At 36.1% G+C, this 22,764-nt stretch overlaps 1 long non-coding RNA gene across 2 annotated transcripts in view; it reads left to right on the top strand.

Moving 5' to 3' along the window:
* LOC135969408 (uncharacterized) overlaps positions 1–22,764 on the top strand; it is a 70,446-nt gene that overhangs the window by 27,817 nt on the left and 19,865 nt on the right. For both annotated transcript variants that reach the window (XR_010584652.2, XR_010584653.2), the window contains exon 2: positions 6,136–6,203. This is a non-coding gene — a long non-coding RNA (uncharacterized lncRNA). The remainder of the gene's footprint in view (positions 1–6,135; positions 6,204–22,764) is intronic.

Here is a 22,764-nt window from a genome sequence, read left to right as displayed (position 1 = left end):
GATTTACTTTTTTAAGTAGCATGATTGAAGATGTATTGCCAACTTTCTTTGCTTTAGAATCTCTTACTATTGTGTCCTTAGGAAAGGTCTGGCATTTCTAAGCTGGTATTTAAACAGCTATTCTAAAACAGAATGCAGTTTTGGAGGTCCTGAAAAAGCCACTGCTGAATATCTTGCTTCACTTTCAAAAGAGTTTGGCATTCTGTTCTGGGAGTTTGGTCTTGTTCTTTCTGAGCCACAGCTTCAGGAATAGAGGAGACATCACAGGAAGGTGAAGAAGCCACACTTGCAAAGGATAGCAATCTTGAGATAGGACACTGGATCAAACTCCAGCAGATTTCTTTCTACTGGGTCTTGCTTCTTATCTGATTTCTGAAAAAAGAAGTTTCTGGAGATTTATTTGTCCATGGGTTGTTATGCAATCCTAAGATTGGCTGCAATACGGAAGAGTCGCAAGGGAAAATTACTCCAGTGTTTGAGAAGAGGAAATAAAAGAATAAAATGGAAGGCAGGGAGATGACAGACAAATGTAACAAAACAGAAAACCAAAAAAGGAGGTGATAGAAATAATGAGAAAATAATTGAAAAGTTAATAAAATGAAATTGATTTTATAAAAGAAAAAAAGTGAGTAGTGGAGGCGGCAATAGGGAAAGATCTGAAGGAAATCCAGGCAGAACCATGAGAATACCATGTAAAGACTAAGATACCAGTGTGGAGTACTTATTTTCCTCACGGCAGTCTTTTCTCAGATTAGTGTGACCTGTTCACATGTTGTTCTAGATTCAACATCAGACTGTATGCTTTATGCAGACTTATACATGTCTTAGCATAAATAAACAGTATCACCAGGCTGGGCATGGAGGCTCATGCCTGTAATCCCAGCAATTTGGGAGAATGAGATGGGAGGATTGCTTGAGGTCAGAAATTTGAGACCAGCCTGGGCTACATAGCAAAGCCCTGTTTCCACAAAAAAAAAAAAAAAAAAAAAAAAAAGTTTTCTTTTTTGGTTTCTTTTTAATTAACTGGACTTGGTAGTGCATGCCTGTAGTCCTAGTAACTTGGGAGGCTGAGGCAGGAAGATCGGTTGAGCCCAGGAGTTTGAGGCTGCAGTGAGCCATGATCATACTACGGTACTCTAGCGTGGGTGACAAAGAGATCCTACCTCAATAAATAAATTAAAATAAATAAATAAATAAATAAATAAATAAAAATAATATAGTCTATTTAGTCAGTCTGACAAGACACTAGAAATGTTATTATGTGAATTGCTATGTGATGCAGCTCCCCCGTTATGTCAACATGATTAGAAAGGTTCAGCACTTTAATTACTCCTATTGTATATTTAAAGTCTTATAGAAAAATGAAAAAAATAATCCATACAACAATCCTTTAGGTTTCAAACTTAGAGTTACAGTTCCTAGAATAATCATGAAGATTCAGCAGGAATTTGAGCATTATGCTTTATTGAAAGAAATGAAATCAAGTTGTTGTCAATTACAGAAATCCACCAGTTTAAGATAATATCCTTTCTTTCTACAGTAGTCCCTTTCCTGAAACTCTAACTATGTGGTCTTACATGTACACTCTAAGTATTCATACATCCCAGGAATTCCGTGAATGATTTCTCAGTGGAGACTAGTTAGTTAGAAGTTACTATTACTAAAAGATCAAGGTGGTGTTTCTCGTGTGTTCATCCTTTCTCAGCCTTAAAAAGAGGAATAATGTAAAATACTGTTTGAAAAATGGTTTATACATTGGCTCTTGGTGCCTGGAGGAATTATGTTTGTTTGTTATTACCTTGCCTCCATTTACACAGTTCATTTTGCTTCGAATCTCTGCTTAAAAAAGATTTTGCATGAGGAAGAAGAAAAGGAAAACTAGAGATGAATGAGTTCCAACCACATTTTTTACTGTATATCTCTGTGACTAATGCAACATAGTCTCTGCCTTCAAAGAATTCATACTTTTGGGAAAAGGCTGGAAACAGACTCCTAAACAAGAAAGGGCCATAAGTTGTTAAGGTTCTACAATAGAAGCCCATCAAATGAGAAAGCATTATTTCTACTACTGAAATAAAGTAGAACTAAAAGGGAGATTGGTAGGGGAGGGAGGGAAAATTTGGTACAGAGAACTTATATTTGGGATTAAGGTTCTAGAGAAAATAATTTTGGAGGTTTTTGTTTTGCATGCCATAATAAAAAAATGCTAATATCAGAATCAATTTCTTTCAGAAATATTCTGTCTACAACAGAAATAATTATCAGATTCTTTGTACTTGAAATTTCAGTCAATATTAGATAACTAGACATTATAGGACACACAGCAGAGTTCATGTTTCTTTCTGGAGTTTTAAAATATGGGAAAATTTCTATAGGCAAATATTAGGGTCCACCCCAAAATATGCTGAGTTGAAGTAAATAGAAATTAAGCTTATGACATTTTCCAATATCTTAGCAAAGGGGACACTAACAGGACAGAACACCAGTAATCTAAATAAATGGGGAACATAAATTACACTACTGTTAAATAGTCTTGATTCGAGATAGAAATTATCATTGTGCCTTCCTAGGAAGCAAAGTTTTGTGCATCTCTACAAATTTGAATGGCTATCATATATGTATTTTTAAAAATTCTACAGTTCCAGCCTAGGCAACAGAGTGAGACCACGTCTCTAATAAAATAAAAAAAAATCAGCCAGGCGTGGTGGTGGTGCATGCCTGTAGTTCTAGCTACTCCAGAGCCTGAGGCGGGAGAATCACTTGATCCCAGGAATTTGAGGCTGCAGTAAGCCTACTATGCCACTGAACTATAGCCTGGGAAACACAGCAAGACCCTGTCTCAAAAATAAATAAATAAATAAATAAAAAATAATAATAATAAATAAAAGCCAAGCATGGTGGCTCATGCCTGCAATCCCAGCACTTTGGGAGGCTGAGGCAGGAGAATCTCTTGAGATCAGGAGTTCGAGACCAGCCTGGCCAACATGGAGAAACCCTTTCTCTAATAAAAATACAAAAATTAAGCAGGCATGGTGGCGTGCACCTGTGATTTCAGCTTCTTGGGAGGCTGAGGCAAGAGAATCACTTGAACTGGGAGGTGGAGGTTGTGGTGAGCTGAGATTGCACCACTAGCCTGGGCAACAGAGCGAGACTGAAAAATAAAATAAATAATAAAATAAAATAAAATAATCTAGTCTTCTGCACATATGGAAACTTAGATTCCCTTTTAATTGTGATTAAAGTAGAAAAATGTATAAATAGGTGATAATCTTTTCATTTTTCCCTCTCAGTGCTTATAATAAAATTAACTTTGGGGTTCAAACTCAACCTTTGTGTTTCAACATCCAAGGGAATGGTAGAAAGGAAGTGTTAATGATAAGACCTATAAAGTCTCTCTGGACAAAAAAGAATTAGACCCAATTTTTATCAATATTTTCCCTACACACACACATTCTTCTCAAAAATTCTTGTCATTCAACTGTGACCTAGGGGAATGAATATTTCACAAGAGGATTGATCCCATCATGCAGGCTGGTTAGTTTTACTCTCAGATGTCTCCAAAGAATCATGTAACAACAGCCTCCTCAAACCATTATTATTTTTTTTTTGGTCTTTGATCATTCTCTTTTTGTGGGGATAGCCTTTGTCCTTTGCTCATCATTTTCCCACAGGGCCCCAAACTCCAAAAGGCAGAGCAGGTACAGGAAACAGAAGCAGAAGTGGTCCTATTTGGTCCAAAAACTAGAAAAACACTCAGTCTTTAAAATTAGTCCTTTCCTTGACTGCTTATCTTTTTCCTTAATCTGTTTCCCTTATAAGAGGACAATTCCAGTAGAAACATATCCTGTCTTCTTTTTGCAGCCTTATTCAGTTTCCCCAGGTAGTTGGGTCTTTGGTCTTCTTTACTCCAAGAGCAATATCTTTGTTATTGCATTCATTCCACTAGAAGAGAAACTTTTAAAAGAGAAGATGGGCTTTTTTTTTTTTTTTTTGAGATGGAGTCTCTGTCGACCAGGCTGGAGTGCAGTGGCGCGATCTTGGCTAACTGCAACCTCTGCCTCCCGAACTCAAGCGATTCTCCTGCCTCAGCCTCCCAAGTGGCTGGGATTACAGGTGTGCACCACCAGGCCTGGCTAATTTTTGTATTTTTAGTAGAGACAGGGTTTCATCATGTTGGCCAGGCTGGTCTCAAACTCTTAACCTTAAGTGATCCTCCTGCCTCAGTCTCCCAAAGTGCTGGGGTTACAGGCAGAATGGCTTAATTTATAATGTTGAATGGATGAATAAATAATAACAGTTTTTAGTAAAGAATCTGGAGCGAAGTCTATCAAGTCAATGGCTTTATTTAATAAAACTATTATAATATACTAATTAAACATGCACATAGATAATAGCTACTGTAAAAGTACCAAAGTATTAACTGAAAAAATAAGTTGGACTCTTGAGTTATTTCATGAGACGCTTCAAATACGAGAAATCCAAAAAGCTATTGTCAATGCTTTTCATAACAATACACAAGATAACATTTCATCTGTGGAATTAGGTGCTGCTATAACCAGGCCTTGAAGAGAAGGCAAAAGCATTACACTTTTATGACTGACCAGGAAAACACTCTACCTCCTCCTTCCAAAGAACTAGTGAAAAACAGTATTAGGAAGTGAGGAGATGAAACAGTTTTAAAGTAGCACCTAGGAGTGACTTGAGGAACAGTCCAATGTTGTACTTTAGCCATGGATAAAGATGGGCCAAGAAAATCCTAAAATGAACCTTATATTTATGACTGCTGACAAAGAATTAGACCAGAAGCATAAAAGAAAAGAAAAAAAAAAAAAGGCAACTAATAGGTGGTCGAATTAGAAAAGTCTTAGTGTAGAAACCAATCCTAAATTATTAGAAAAAAAGACGTCACATATAGACATACTGTCTCTTACTGTTCCATTTCAGGTAAATCAAGAAACCTTTAGCCTTCCAGGTTTGGTTATGAAAATAGAGCAATCACTCTGATCAGACACAGAATGGTAGTGCTTCAGATATACAATCTGTTTTTAAAGGTGTGTATGAAGCAAACATTTTACATTAATTCCATTTTATCATTTATTTTCATTCGAATAAGGATGCCATGAAACATATTTGAGGCTTACTTAAAGAGAAAAAAATAAACTTAAGAATTGTAATGATTATCTCGACATTCACACTTTTTTTTCATACAACATCTGCCTGGAGCTCTTCTCAGTCTCCTCAGCCAGAAGCTAATCAAACTTCCAACTAATCCACATCATTGGATTGAGACTTCTGCTTCCAGCTATGACAAAATACCTTGTAACAGACTAACACTCCCACTGTGAACAACCATAAAAGCTCCATAAAATACAAAACACATATGAATGGATCAGACAGCAACCACAGCAGCCAGAATATAATGATCCAAGATTCCAAGAAGGTAAACACATTGAAGTAAATCCTCCACTGCTTTTCCCCTCAAAGCATTTGCCAGTTTGTAAGCTGTGCAGGATTGAAAGCACAAGCAGAAAGTAGGAGCTCAAAACTTTTGACAGGCTCGTGAGACTGGGGAAATGAAAATTGAAGTTCAGGATTAGCAAGGCAGTCAGGATATGAGGGGGCTGAGATGGAAGGAAAAAGGGAACCTCAGACAAGTGAACCCATCTTTATATGCCACTTTTTGTATTTGAAGTTTTCTAAGCAGTAGTAGGCAAGAGACCTAGAGGCCAAAAGGGAAAAAAAAAAAAAAAAAAAGGGCAACTAAGAGAGAACAAAACTAAGCAGAGCCTTCAATAGTCTCCAGGGGCTGAGAAGACAAAAATGGGAGTTCAGGGCCAGGTAAGGAAGGGTACACAGCCCAGGCTTTTTGTTGAGAACTCTGAAAATCTACAGCCTAGGAATAAGAGCACTCACAAAGACAGAAAATTAGCCTGAAATCACCTCAGTGCCTTATTGGGTCAAGCTGATCAATTCCTAATTCATTCATTCTCAATAGGAGTGATATCGCTTCCAAGGGAGTGAAGATTGGTCCTCGGATAGTAAGAAAAACAATCTTGGATGTTTAGTTTGTAGCCCACCAAACCTTGACTCTACTCAACAAGATCATATTCCTTAATACTTATTTTATTTCATCAGGTTTTCTTGGGCTTCACATGAGCAACATTGACAATAAGCTCACAGGAGATAAACAACATGTATGCAAGGTAAGTTCTACAAATCTCAGCTAAATGGTTATCTGTGATGGGGTGACTTTCTTTTGATTGATTGTTAAATCTCAAAGTCATATTACCAGAGGCAGATTGCAGGAGCCTAAAACATGACTACTTTATGGATGTTATTGACGTTTGATCCATGGTGTATTCACATGTGACTTGGACTTTGAAAATGTAATAAAAATGAATGTAATTTTATAATTACATTCTATGAAAATTATTCAACCCATCATTAATTATGTCACATGCTTAGAAGAACAAGTGTCAATAATATCTGAAGGAGTATTTGGCACTACTTAAGTTAAAAATTATTTTTTCATATCATGTAAAAGTTAAGAAAAATTCACTAAAAATAATTTTAAGGAATGATTTTTTCAGTTGTTTTACCTTTGGCAGAAACATTAGTTTTAAATGATTTTAATGTGTATTGCTATTATTATTATGTATTTATATAAATTGCGAATTTTGCATATATAATACATTGAAAGTTGCTCAGAAAACACAATTGTAAAGTTAAATGTTAAGAGCTTTTTAGTTGTTAAATTAACATTAAAAAATTATTTTATTTTAGGTTCTGGGATACATGTACAGAACATGCAGTTTTGTTACATAGGTAACATGTGCCATGGTGGTTTGCTGCACCTCTCAACCCATCACCTAGGCATTAGGCTCCACATGCATTAGCTATTTGTCCTGATTAACATTTGTCTTGTTTTCTTGTTTTGTTTTGTTTGAGATGGGGTCTTTCTGTCTTGCCTAGGCTGGAGTTCAGTGGTAGAAACACAGCTCACTGCTGCCTTGACCTCATTGGCTGAAGTGATCCTCCTACCTCAGCCTCCCGAGTAGCTGGGACTACAGGTGCACACCACCAGGCCCAGCTGATTTTAAAATATTTTTTGTAGAGATGAGGTTTCCCTTTGTTACCAAGGCTGGTCGTGAACTTTTGGCCTTAAGTGATCATCCCACCTCAGCCTCCCAAAATGTTGAGATTACAGGCAAGAGCCAACGTACCTGGCCTAAATTAACTTTTAACTTATTCTTTTTATTCAGTCATTCTTAATCATGTATTAAATAAAAAAGAATAAGCTTTATGCTTACTCTTTTTATGTATAAAGCACAAATATAGAGACATTCAAAAACAGATATGCAGTCTATCTGGGGCATGACATTACAATTTCATGGGAGGAATGATTAGAAACAAAATGTCTAAAAAGTCTGATTAGTAAGGTAATAATTTAAAACGCTTAAGATATGTGTCCTAATCAGTCTTCCAGAGGAAAGCAAAATTTTCACTGGAGGAAGGTAAAATTTTATCCAGAGCCTCTAAAATGTGACATGGACAATGTCTGGTGCCCAGTAAAAAATTACCAGGTGTGCAAAGAATGCAAGATCAAAACCACAAAGAAGAAATATATAAATACAATAGAAACAGGCCCATAGATAAAAATAAATATCGGCACTATTAGACATAGGCTTAAAATTACTATGCCAAATATATTCAGAAAATAGATGACAAGATGGGAAATTTCACCTGTGAACTGGAATCTATAGGAAACAATGAAATAGGAATTTTAGAACTAAACATGTAATAACCGAAATCATTAACTTGACACATGGTTTAACAGCAGATACAGCAGAATAAGAGATAAGAGAAACAGTAGTAATACTTGAAGATATACTGGCAAATAATTCTTTATATCAGATCAAATACATTAAGGCACTGATTTAAGAAGCCATATAAATCCCAAGTAGGATAAATACAAAGAAAACAATATCTGGGTTTTGTTAGTAACACTATCAAAAGTGAAAGAAGTTAGAGGGGAGAAAAAGAACACCTTGCATTTAAAGGAACAACTATAAGAATAAGAGCTGGAGTTTTGTTTGCTGTTTGTTTCAATTTTTATTGACACATAATATTTGCACATATTCATGAAGTACATGTTATTTTTTCATATGCATAAAATGAACAATGATAAAGTCAGAGTGTTTATGGTACCTTGAATATTTATAATTTTTATGTGTTAGGAACACCTTAAGTTCTCTCTTCTAGCTATTTTGAAATATATAAAACGGTGTTAATTATAGTCACCATACTCTGCTATTAATCATTAGAATTTATTCCTTCTATCTTACTGTATATTTGTACCCATTAATCAACTTCTCTTCATCCACTCACACACCCTTCCCAGACTCTAGTTATTATTTTTATACTCTATTTCCATGAGACAAATTTTTTTAGTTCCCACATATGAGTGAGAGAACATGAAATATTTTTATTTTTGTGCCTGGCTTATTTCACTGATCATAATGACCTCTAGTTCCATCCATGTTGCCGCAAATGACAAGAATGTATTCTTTTTTATGGCAAAGTAATATTCCATTGTGCATACATACATAATTTTCTTTATACATTTATCTACTGATAGACACTGAGGTGTTTCCAAATTATTGAAACAGCTAAAAGAATGATGGCTGCAGTTTTGACAAAAATAGTGTAAGATGGGTTATGAATGACATCTTCAAATGCTAAAGAAAATGTAAATTTTCGGGGATTCTACATGCCGCAGTTACAAGTGTTAACCGTATATTAGAAAAGGTGTAAACTGATACCATAGGAATATTAAAAGTTGTTTTGTAGAAGCTCTTCTGCAGACAGGTAACTGTCAACTGAAGGTTTCTATTAGCTCAGTTTATGCAAAGGAAATAAACAAATTTCTATTCTCATCTCTTTCCTTACACACAGATCCAAGCCCATTTTTTTCAGTTCAGAATATAACTACTGTTCTTGACCTGATTCTCATATGCGTCCCAACACATAACCCCTCAAACACCTTAGTAACTTAAAAACAAACAAACACATATACCTGTCATCCAATTTATCTAAATATATTTGATATGCTCTGGCTCTGTGTCTCCACCCAAATCTCATCTTGAATTGTAATCTGAATTGTAATCCCCATGTGTTGGGGGAGGGACCTCATGGGAGGTAATTAGATCACGGGGGCGGTCTCCCCATGCTGTTCTCCCAATAGTGAGTTCTCATGAGATCTGATGGTTTTATAAGGGGCTTTTCCGCACTTCCCTTATTCTTCTCCTTCCTGCTGCCATGTAAAGAAGGACATGTTTGCTTCCCCTTCCACCATGATTGTAAGTTTTCTGAGGCCTCCCCAACCCTGAAGAACTGTGAGTCAATAAAACCGCTTTCCTTTATAAATTACCCAGTCTCAGGCAGTTCTTTATAACAATGAGACAACAGACTAACACATTATCTTAACATAAATTTTTTATATCTTGTAATAAACCACAAAAATAATAACAGTAGAATAATTGTATTGTTCGTGACACAAAATCTATTATGTCTCTTACTCTGACATCTCCTTAAAAAATAATAACCTCTTCTCCAGGTCCTTATATCTCCAATCCAGATTACTACATTGGACTATTATTCTGTGTTGCTTTCTTCATATATCTACTCCTCAGAGGCACCTGAATGAAGATATGACATCACATTATTCATACTTAATTCCTTGCCTTGGGATAAATTCCAAGTTCATTAATATACCATGAAAGCCCATTTTATCAGCTAAGGCTTGATTAATTCTCCTTTTTTTCCCTTTATTCTTTGGAGCTACTTTTAGTTACCCTATACTCCACCACACACACACACACACACACACACACACACACACACACACACACACATATTCCATACCCTGTTCATAATATTCTCTCTAGTTAGACTAGCTTCTCCTTCTTCCTCACAAAGCTAAATCATATGAATCCTTAAAAAAATCCGTTTAGGTACTATGCTCAAGTGGCCTATTACAAAGTTTTACATTAGGGTATAGCACTTTTTCTCCATATTCTCTTTATATACTATATTGAAATTTATGAATAAATTTATGTATACATAACAGTATACATTTGTTCCCATTCTACTAGAATATAATCTTCTTTAGCTCAAGGGTACTAGAGCCAGTACGTATCTCAGCAATCAGAAGACTGTAGGTCCTCAATATGTGTTAAAATGAGAATAATGTAGCTCCCAAGAAAATATAAGATCTAAAATGTAGGCTCATTGGCCATATTAAATTTAGAATATTCAGTAGCACTTCTGCTCTGGACCTATATATCAAATTATTTGTTACATGGGTTATATTCTTCTCTGGTTGAATTCCATGACTGAAAAGATTAGATGGCAAGTGCCAGGGTATGGCAAACATCATCTGTTGCCAAATCATACCTGATTCAGTTGTAACTATGGGCTTCAAAGAGGCAGGCAGGTGAAGGCTCTCATTCATTTGAACGCAAGCTCTTTGCGTCTTTTTTCTTTTAAAAAATCTGAATTGCTTACCTGTTCCTGTTCCTTACCCGTTGATCCTATTCCCACACTGGCATTTGCACTGAATTCTGATTTTATTCTGATTATCTAGAGTGGAGGTCAGCCTTGTTTTAAGATTTGGATTGCCACATGACCCACAATCCTGCCACTCATAGTCCTGCCTTTATGCAGAACAGCTGCCTTGCTATGAAACAAGTTTTGATTCGTTCTTTAACACAGCGGTGTCTAATTTGATTTCCTAAGCATCAGTACTGGATCCTGACCTTCAAGTTCAGTAAATAGTTCACAGAAGATAAAAAAGGGGTCTACTTCCTGAATAAGTGTATCTTTTCTTGATTAAAATTTTTCTCTTGAGAAATACTCACTAGACATTGAATAACATAATAAAAATAGTTTCTTATAACAAAATTGTTTAACTTCTTCAGACACAATGGAGGAAGAAAGAAGACAGACAGAAAACAACTTCCTAGTAAAATTTCATATAACTATGACACTCCTTTTAAACCTTCAAAAGACTTGGTTACTTTTCCAGATTTGACCTTTCCCAATTTTGGATACACATTGTACAATAATTCCCATGGTGCAATCTAACAACATTGAGTGCCCTCTGAATACCTAGTACTGAAATTGACCTAAGGTTCTGAAACATATTAACCCGTTGCGGGTAAGAGAATATACTTTGAAATAACTTCATAGTCAGTTTCATGATGGAATTTTACAAATACGAATTTTCCAAATTCAAAAATATGGTATTTATTAATTCAATAAATGTTTATTAAGCATATATTTGATCTAGGCTTTATGCAGGATACCAGGGATATAAAAATGAACAAGGTATGTACTCCTCCTCATAGACCTACAGATATAGATAACTAAATAAATAACCAAAAATTATATAAGTGATAAGGAAAAAATAGTGTTCCTACTGCAAATAGCAACAACACATAACCTGGTTTAGGGGTTATCTGGAAGGAAGTGCTTCCTAAGAAAGCATGAAGAATAAGAAGGAGAATGTAAGTTCAGTAGAAAGGACAAAGAGTGAACATCAAAATTATATCTGGCTAAACAGTGGGATCAATTAAGAATCATGATAAAAATTAGAGTAACTTATAGAAAACTTCTGAAAGAGAAACTTCTCTGACAGGTGTTGATTTAGAAAATCACTTTTTCTCATCTATGCTCACAGATAGCTTGAATTTTTACCCCAAAAGGAAAGACTGAGCTTTCATAATATGAAAATTATGTTTCTCAGCATTGCTGAAAATAGGAGATTATGTGAGGGGAAATTCCATTATCTCAGCCAACACAAATGTTCAAGAATTCTAGCTATAAAAGAATGCTAATCATCCTAATTATCCAGATGTTGTTCCTTTGGATGAAAAAAAAAAAAAAAGGAGAAGAAGGAGGTCGGGGGTGGCTGAGAGTCCTGATGTCACTGCCATACTGTCTCAATGATGGAAAATAACTAGTCCAGGGAAGAATAAAATGGCCTGTCTTAGCGCCTAAGCTTTGTCCACGGAATGAAATGTTAGCTAATAGAAACGGCTGTCATCTGCTGTACAGCGTGGAGAGGGAGGGGAGAGGGACGTATCTCAACTTACATGTGAATTGACACCATTCAGACATGTCTGTCCTGGCTCTCAACCCTCTTTTCAGCCTGGAATGGAAGTTGATGTGTATAAATCTTCCCTAATGGATAGGGTTGTCCACAGTTTGCCATGCAATTCCCTGACAAGAGATTCAACATTCTGTCTGACAAGAAGAACAAAGTCAGAACTTTCTGCTTATTCAACCAGGAGACAGGGAGTCACCCTGTCTCCTGATAATTTTTGCTTCCTCTGCTCCAATTCCTACCCGCAAACCCAATTATGATCAAATCTACCATTCAGTGAGAAAGAAAACATGGTAAAAAATGATAAACATTTAAAACTTCATTTGGTCCTTTCTGGATTACCCAGTGATTTGCGTAAATTATGCTTGATGACCTGAAACAGTATTTTTAACTTTGTAAAGCCACGTGACACTTTCTTCAAACAAAACTTTTTGAGCAAGTCCATATATAAAACAGATGAAGTAATGCTGCATTGGTTCAGCTCTAGCCCTTGTCTAGGGACTGTAAAGCCTAAGCAGTCTCATCACCCTGAGCTAGGCGCCAGGGAGCCACAGTCCCATAAAGAAGCCATCTCAGATCCATAAGGATTGTCCCACCTGTGTCTCTTATTCTTGCTTGCTTCAGTCACCACTGCTAACCTAGACCTCACTGGATATTTGTTTTCACCCAGACTCATCTCTAAATTTTTCAGTTCATCTCCTATTCAGACCCAATCTTTATCCTTTCCTCACTTCCTCAAGCTGCTTTCTACTGTTCATGTCTCAAAACATTTCCTTTACTTCCTTATCTTAGCTGAAACCTACTTTTCCTCTGAGAACAAAATTTTTCTATAACCTCAAGCAGTGATTGTGTTTTCTCTTCTATATCTCATTACCTCAAGGCCAGAAAGTGAGGCTGGTGTCCTCCTTGCTTCCCCTTGTGGCTTCTAGCCTATCGCCTCCTCGTCCCTTATAAAAACCACTACTCCTTTAAGATGTCCACCATCTGGATAAATCACAGTCTTACCTTACTGGCTACAGTTACTTCCCTATCTCCTTGTCACTTCCTTTATTTCATGAAAAATGTTACCACATAACTCCTTTCCACCACAACTGTTGCCATTATTCATAGTGAATTCAATATCCACATTAATGAATCATTCAACCTGCTTCTCCTTTCCTTCAAGGCTCCATTTTCTCCACATCCTCTCACCAATTCAAGTACATTGTCAAGGGCACACTCCAGACTTTGTACTTATGAGAAACTCAATTTTAAACATTCTAATATTTAATTACTTCTTCTAATCCCCCTCCCCCACCCCCATGTGCTGTGATACTCATATTGCCACAGTTCTTTCATTTCCTACATATACTATTTATCCTCCTCTGTCTCCATTGTTTGCTTACCTGTCATTGTTTACATTCTCTTTGCCAATGCTCTCACCTCCCTCTGTTAGAGTCACCTGGTAAAACTCCAACTTTGAGTGTATTATATATACCATTAACCTTTCCTGTATTTGTGCCTAAACAGCTAAACATCACTGCTAAAAATTTCATAAAAATCACACCTTTAATCCTCTAACTCATTTTAATTGCATAATCATAAACCTTAAATAATAACTCAATAATGTCCAGCAATCCCACCGTAGTGTGCTAGAAAATTCAGTTTTATTCATCAAGAAAATTTTCATACTTTTCCCTCTCTCCTCAAAGTCCCTACAATTCCCTTTTCATTTACAGTCACCTGAAGACGTTACCTCAGATTTCATTAGGAAACACCAGGGCAAGTCACCAACATGGACTCTCTTCATTCTCTTATCACTGGATCTGTCTGTCAACCTGCCAGTGTCCGCACCCCTCTTCCTCCTGCTACAACAAAAGTGGCCCTCATGCCATCAAAGTCCAGTTCCACATAGTTTTCCGTACGTTCTATTCATTTTCACCATCTCAAAGACACTAATTATTCAGTTGTTCTTCTTCCTTCAACCTGAATCCCAGCATTTCAGTCACAAACTCTGAAAAGATCTATATACATATGTTTCCTCCAGTTCCTTCCTGCACTTCTCAACCTATTATAGTAAAAATAGGTTATAAATAAAAGTACAGGGTATTATATCTTCTTTAAAAAGAATGTATCCATATGTATACATAAATTGAAAGGGTAGACATCAGAAAAGATCTAGTTCCTTCCAAGGGATGGGATTATACCTACTTATTTTCTTAATGCTTAAAGAAATCTTAGCTGGGTGCGGTGGCTCACGCCTGTAATCTCAACACTTTGGGAGGCCGAGGTGGGCGGATTGCCTGAGCTCAGGAGTTCACAACCAGCCTGGGCAACACAGTGAAACTCCGTCTCTACTAAAATACAAAAAAAATTAGCTGGGGATAGCAGTGTGCACCTGTAGTCCTAGCTACTTGGGAGGCTGAGGCAGAAGAATTGCTTGAACCTGGGAGGCGGAGGTTGCAGTGAGCCAAGATCATGCCACTGCACTTCAGCCTGGGTGACAGAGTGAGACTCCATCTCAAAAAAAAAAAAAAAAAAAAAAAAAAAAAGAGAGAGAGAGAGAGGAAAAAAAAAGAAATGTACTGTTTGTGCAGTCTTCCATAACCACATATTTACTATAATAAAGATAGGGTATTAGCTAGAATTCTGATTTGCAAAGCAATTTCCTGCGTATTTTGTGAATGCATGTCATGTCACTAATAACCAAGTGACCTTGGGACAGAAGCAAGCACACAAAGATTCAGGACTACCCACCCTCACAATTCTAGCAGGACTTATTTGTAGCATTTTATTTAGTTATCCCATATTCGATTTCAGTGATCTGCAATTCATATGCTTGCTGCCATGACTGCCATCCTTCTTTGGAAGGAATCTCTCAGAAAGTCTCTGCCCTCAGGCTAGATTTGTCATGCCCTGATAGGCAGCTTTAAAGAGTGTGTAAATGAATAATACTCTTTGAGAATAGTGAATAGCACAAGAGAAACAAGCCAATTACATTATTGAAATATTAAAGAGAATAAAATTTTGTGATAATAGGAACAAAATACAGGTAAGAAAGAGAGAGTGTATTCTTTGGAGGAAGTAGGGAGATAGATGCACAAAAGAAACATGAAGGTTTTCTTTTAATTTCTTGGGTCATTGGTGAAGAGAGGGTAGTGGGGACATTTTCTCGCACTAAATTTATGGCTGAAGCTGTTTGTAGCTCACAGATGATGACTCCTTCAAGTGTTTCTTTTGCTATTTCTCATTCTTTAACACTTTTATTTCTCCACACAGGAATGGCAAGGTGCTATCATTCTTTAATTTGGGTGCTTCTCTGGGATGCCTTCGCTTCCTTCCCCACTCTGATTTTAATGCTTCCATGATTGGCCATTTCAGGCAGAAAATATGTTGCGAGATTTTTCACATCATAGCTCTATTAAATCAATCCTATTTGAACTCTTCCTTCTCATCACTTCACTGAAAATAACCTGCTGAGGATTGGAGGGTCTGAAAAGGGCAAAAAGCTTTAGCTATTGCTTGAAGAAAACTTTGTGTACAAAGGAAATATCAGACAGAACTACTTGTATTCACATATCATGTTTACATGTCCATTTAGGGCTGCTTTCAGAGGTCATCTGTCATAATGGCTGAACAGGGAACTGGCTGTAATGGAAAATAAGCTGAAATATACTTTATAGGAAAAGGAGAAGAAGATGCTACCCATGGTTAGTGATAACAGCAATACAAATACAAAACTATGTCTGAATGCCACTAAAGTGTTTAGGATTCATAGAAGTAGATATAAGAATTTCTGCAAATATTTATCACAGGATATCTACTTTCTTTTTTCCCTACCCCTACCCTAACCTTACATATAAAAAATAAAAAAAATTAATGCCAACACATTTAAATGATTGGAATAGCAGTTTCCCAGAATTACCTACTATAGGCAGCCCTCCATTTTCATGGACAAGATCCCCTTATCCAATGAATGCAAACTTTGTTTAACAATTGAGACTCCTACACACATCACCTGACAATAATATCAATAATACTATGCAATTGTAATGCATGTTTATGGCTTACTGTTTTCAATAATGACAAGAATAAAATTTTTGTCACTGTTCCAATCTCTCTATCAAAATCTGCTACTGCAGTATGTGAAGTTTTGTAACGTTTTTCTCAGGCATACAGGATGGTCTAAAACTCTAAGTTTTTTGTCATTTTATTTTATTTTTTCTTTTGAGACAGGGTCTCACTCTGCCACCCAGGCTGAAGTGCAGTGACATGATCAAATTATAGCTCCTTGCAACTATGAACTCCTGGGCTCAAGTGATCCTCCCACCTCAGCCTTCTGAGAACCTGGAACTACAGGTGCCCACCACCATGCCCAGCTAATTTTTTAATGTTTTGTAAAAGCAGAGTTTTGTTTTCTCATAAAGGCTGGTCTCAAACTCTTGACCTCAAGTGATCCTCCCACCCTGACCTCCCAAAGCACTGGAGTTACAGACATGAGCAAAAACACTAAGTTTTTAAGGAAAATTAATACTCCCATGTTAATGCTACAGCTTTGAGCCTCATTCTGAGCCTATGGTCTTCTCCATCATTTATTTCTTTATTTCATATCGTTATATCCCCCAATTCGCTTTCCTCTTATGATTATTTTCAACACCCTATCAGAATAGAGTCCCTAAAGTAACCTAATGCAATTATTTGTGCTTCATAGTTAATATGTTCCATAATGTGCATGAATATACTTTCCCATATCATCCCCATAATTACATGAGGCAGACAGTCCTTGAATGAACCTGGTTTTCCGGACTACAAAACCCAGAGAAGAGACGAGTCCAAGGATGTGGATGCAACATGTTGCACACCAGCATTAGAAGCCATTATGCCCATCTCTAACTGTGTGCGCTTTTCCTGACCGAGTCACCATGACTATGCACATACTACACTATGTCAGTTACTAAAACCAGTGTGTTAAGACCTCCATACATGAATCAACAATCTAGTCATTAGAAGAGGAAGACTTAAAGTGCAGAGAAAAGTACATCTTGAGTATAGTATATAAGTCTGAAATTTGTGGGCATGAACACTGAAAAGCAAACTTAGATATTAAATAAATAGCATTTTAAAAGTGTTCTAAATGATGAGAAAACATGGACACGTAGAAGGGGCTTGGGACCTTTCAGAAGGTGGAGGGTGGGAGGAGGGAGAAGATCAGGAAAAATAACTAATGTGTATTAGGCTTAATACCTGGGTAATGAAATAATGTGTACAACAAACCCCCACGACACAAGTTCACCTACATAACAAACCTGCACTTGTACCCTTGAACTTAAAATAAAAGTTAAAGAAAGTGTTTAAAGATGTCCCAATATAGACCATAGTATTAATTTTTCTTCAAATTACACTTTGAATATTCCTACTATCTGAATTCACAAAATGAAACAACCAGTATTTAGTTTGAAAGTAGAATGCCATATTAAATAATGTTTAATTAAAAAATTGAAATATGCATATTAATCTCCAAGTCCAGAACACTTATGTATGTGACTAAGAATTTAATACTCCTCTTGGAAACTTTACATGGGACTTTATATATACCATTGGACACAGTTACAACTACTGTAGGAAATACTTGTGTCTAGGGTCCTTACCTTACAAACATAACGCTATTTTATCAGCAGATATTCTGGGTAAAGGAGGAGGGGTGAGTGCTTGGAGAGCACCTTGTGAATTCAGGAGACATCCATAGGTATAATGGTATAGGAACAACTACCATCATTTCTAATTTTTATAAGGACTGGCCTTTCATTTTTTATTACATACTTGGGGAGTTGGGAGCTCACACAGAAACATAATATTTAAGGTATTTTCAGGTCATTTTTAGTGAAAACATATGATTTAGCAGAAAGAAAATTAGATTTGATAGCAGAAGACCCTTTGTTCTAGTTTTGGCTTTGACTCTAAACAATTTCTCATCTGTGAAATAGGGGGACTATTAAATTCTTTCCAGCTCCTGTAGCTTTTGTGATTTAAGTGATATACTTGTCAGTTCTTTTTTTAACACTCCTTTAAAGCCAACAGAATCTGGGGTAAGTGTAGCAGCAATGTGGGAGGGGCCCATGGGAGAGCATGTTTTAATTAAAGAATCAGGAGGAGAAAGAGGCAAAACAAAATTGAACGACTTCCAAATACTAAATAAGAGAGGTTTGCCACACTCCGGTTTTGTTTATCGTTTCTAGCTTTCAGATCCACAATCAGTCCAGCATATACTAGTAGATAAAATACCTTTCTGCTTATAATCCTTGGTTCTACTGAGTTATTTTTCACTATGTTTAGTGTCCAAAACCAGTAAACATAGACTATATTCAATGTAATAACAGAGAAATTAGAAATATGATTGTATTGCCCAAATGAAATGACATGTTCAATTAATTTCATCAAAATAAAGTTGTTTATTTACACAAGTATCTAGCATGTTATTTTAAAATTATTTAAAAGAGATTCATGAGGCACACAGAACAAAGCAATAATAAAAATATTGCTGTTACACAAAGAACTCTCAAGAGAAACAAGAAATTGGCCTGGGAAATATTTGCCAAAGCTCTTCAAACTTCAAGACAGGGTGTCTAATTCCCAAACACTGTAAACATCCTCAAATAACGATCATCTAGAATATTGTCTTTTTTAAAAAGACATGCAATGTTTACCCATATGACAAACCTGCGCTTCTGCACATGTACCCTGAACTTAAAATAAAAGTTGAAGAAAAATAAAAATATTTTAAAAGTAGACGTGTAATTTTGGATTATTTTTCTTTCACATGCTATAATGAATGAAGGTAATAATGTTTATTTTTAAATTCCAGTTCTAAAAGTGATCATTTTTATTCAAAAGGACAAATAAATTAACCATCCATAAGAATGGAGATATGGTCATAGTCCTCCAGACAATGGCAAGTTGGGTGCATGTTGTGGTCTATAAAGTACAAGAAATCAGACTTTTTGCTAAGACCAGTTTGCTGGGTAAATCAGAAGAGAGACTGTAGGGCAGCCCTGGCCAAAATAAATACTATGTGAGAAACATGTAATTTTAAACTTTCTAGCAGCCCCTTTTAAAAAATTACAAATGAATATGATTAATTTTACTAGTATATTTTCTTAGATAAAATATATCAAAAATATTACCATTTCAACATATAATCAATATAACATGATTAATGTAATATTATACATTATTTTTTCAGAAGTCTTTGAAATCTAGTGTATGGTTTACATGTAGAGCACATCTCAGTTTGGTAATGCTAAATTTTAATTGGAAATATTTGATGTGTATTTATATTTCATAAGATTTAGAGCTGGGAAAGTAAATTCACATACCTAAATTGTTCTGAGCATACTTTAAAAGTTTTCCAATAACTGAATCAAGTATAAGTTTTAAAAATTTAAGTTAATTAAAATTGAATAAAATTAAAAATTCAGTTCCTCAAGTCCCAGTAGCTAAATTTTAATTATTCAATAGCCACATGCGGTGGGTGGTTACAGCACTGAACAGTGCAGCTATAGGGGAAGGAGAGGGTGGTCCTGCCCAACAGTCGTGCTGATGAAGATCCTAAAGAATTTCGATAATTTAATAAGACTATGAGGAGTCGTATTTATGAAATATAACATTCTATGAGTTTTTAGTTTTGTTTAGTTTCCCGAGGCTGCTGTAACAAATTCCCACAAACCTGGTGGTTGAAAACAATAGAAATGTATCATCCCACAGTTCTGGAAGCTAGGAGTCCAGATCCAGCAAGGCCACCTTCCCTGGGGACTTACAGAAGAATGCTTCCCTTGTCTTTTTCAGTTCCTGGTGGCTGCCCTATATTCCTAGGTTTGTGGCTGCACCACCCCGGTCTCTGCCTCTGTCTTCACATTGCTTTCTCCTTCTGTGTCTATATTACCACCTGCTGCCTCTCTCTTATAAGAGCACTTATAAAATAGATATTGGCACTTGTGAAGGCATGTAGGATTCACTGGATTAACACAAGGTAATCTCCTCATTTCAAGATCTGTAACTTAATTACATCCAAAAAGACTCCTTTTCTGTATAAGGTAACATGAACAAATTCCAGGGATTAGCACTTGATATCTTTTATTCCACATACTGTTCATAAGATCTGTGAAATCCTATTTTTTCTGTATCTGTATCATGAAAGTTCATGGTCTGGCAGAGTGGTCTCTTTCTACCTGAACAACAAATGCATTTGAATATAAACAAATCCAGGTTCACTAACATCTGCATTCCTACTCTGAAGGGCAGTGACAGAGCAGCCAGAGGGATCCTGAGCCAACAGAGCACTGATAAGCTGCAAGAGGCCTAATGGGAACAATCAAAGAGATATGAGTTGATTAACACAATCTTGATTAGCGCATAAACACTTCCATTGAAACACACACATACACAGCCTATGCCTTCTTTGCAAGTGATTTGTTGGTAGAACCCTCAATTTTAAACTATAATCCTATCTGAGGTGACACAGCTGTCACTGCCCAGTGTAGAATGGTCTAGAGCACAGAATTCTCCGAAATGAAAATTATAAACTATAGAAATGAGCAGTCATGAAGAAACACAGATGCTCTTAAAAAGAAGAGATGAGCAAATGGTTTATGCACGCAATTGCACAATTTCCAGTATTCCAGAAATATAGCGACGGTGTGCATATATGTTAATATTATAATTGAAAAGATAATGACTATAAGAAAAGAGAAACATTTTAAAAACTTTTAAGAGAGTTGAAATTTGAATGTAAACAAAGTTCTGGAGAAAATAATAACCTGAGAGGTCTCTTCACATGGCGCCTTTCTCACTGCCGAAGCTGATGGATAGGACTAAGGGTTGGGAAGAATTCTTACTGAAGCTGAGAAGTCAGTCATCTCCTGTCTCTATGAATGATAGCTCTTGATTTATGATCAGACAGCTAAAGGTAAATAAGAAGAGCACAGACTCCAAATAACAGAATATTAATAGCTCTATTTAAAAGAAAAAGAAAAAAAATTAAAGCAGTACTTATTACTTTATTATGGAAATTAAGCATTTAATAGATATCTATATAATCCTTTTCTGAATTGGTAAGGAAAAACATCCTCAGAGGGAAAATAAATTTTGGTTTCTTTCTCTTTCCCTGAAGGATGGAACTTTTAACAATAGCCTATAACAGTTTAACAAGGGCTTCCTAACTTTTCAGTTAAATCTGAATTGGGTCATTATTCCTTAATTGCAACGCAAGAAAAACCTGTTCACAGTGTTAAACTAGGTAACAGACAAACACATTCATTTTCAGCTTTTTTTTTTTTTTTTTTTTTTTTTTTTTTTAACTTTCTAGAATGCTTTGGTGTTATCTAACTCATGAGAAGAAAACACAGGGTCTATTTAAAAAAAAAAACCTACAAAACAAAAAACAACAGAAAGTTTTCCCCAAGTCAACATATAATAGGAAAACATATAATGGACACAAGCTTGCTATGAGATTTCATAGTCTGTGGAAAAGCCATTTCCCCACAATGGTTAAGGTTATTAAAGCACACATCAGGGCTTCTGGTAGTCACCTAATCTGTTAGAGCCTTGAGTCACTGAAGAAAACAATTTCATTCTCAGAAGAGTTTTCTTTTTTCTTCCTTGTTTCACCCACCACCTCTATACCTGTTGCAGCATATCCTTTTCTGATTTCAGAGAAAGTTCACAGTAAGATTGCAAACAAGTGTTGGTAATTGGACTATTACAGGCTTCCATGGATAATCTGGGTAATTCTCAGTATTGTCACCAAATGTCTCTGCAGTCTGTAAGGAAGCTGAAAGTAAGGCAAGCCCTTACATGGATTTTGAGATGGTTTCTATTTTGAAAGGCAGCCAACCAGCACCACAATTGGCCCTAATTGCTTCTCTTGTGGGCAGTCTCAGGAGAGAGGACAGGGATGAATGAGTGAGGGAGGCTTAAACTGTTTCTCATTAGGAGCTCGACCTGTGTGGGTCAAGGCTGAAGCACCCAGGGGAACGGTGCATACAGCAGGGGTCCTTACAGCTCTACCTTTCTTACAGGTAAACGAGATGCCAGTCTAGGACTTTCCATTTAACATTCTCGCTGCAATAATCTGAATTGATTAAATGAGAAGAATGACAAAGAGGACAGAATGAGTGTCATTGGAAATGAGGGGAAGCTATTTTGGGTTAGGAGAACTGGGAGAAATAACTGGCCACTATAACTCAGGAATTCAGAGGTTTTCCCTCTAACTTGAAATGTGGGATCTAAGGTTTCATCACCTCTAAGTTCTTGTGAATTTGTGGGGATATTTTCTTCCTTTCCTTTTTTTCCCAGTATGAAAACGATATTTAATAATGAGGAAGAAATGTTCAATATAACATTATATATTACAATATATATGATATATTTTAGTTTACAATATATATTAGTAAAACTAATATAAGCCACTTAAACATAAAAATCACTTATTTTCTATTTTAGATTTTAAAAAATGAACTTCTAATTTTTAAATAGTTTTATATTTACCCAAACATGCAAAGAAAGTAGAGTTCACATGTGCCTAATTCCTCCCACTGTTAACATTTTGCATTAGTAAGGCACAT

The sequence above is a fragment of the Macaca fascicularis genome, chromosome 2, assembly GCF_037993035.2.
Source record: "Macaca fascicularis isolate 582-1 chromosome 2, T2T-MFA8v1.1".
Lineage (NCBI taxonomy): Eukaryota > Metazoa > Chordata > Mammalia > Primates > Cercopithecidae > Macaca > Macaca fascicularis.
Note: the sequence above shows the minus strand (reverse complement) of the source record. Positions and strands in the feature narration are given on the sequence as shown.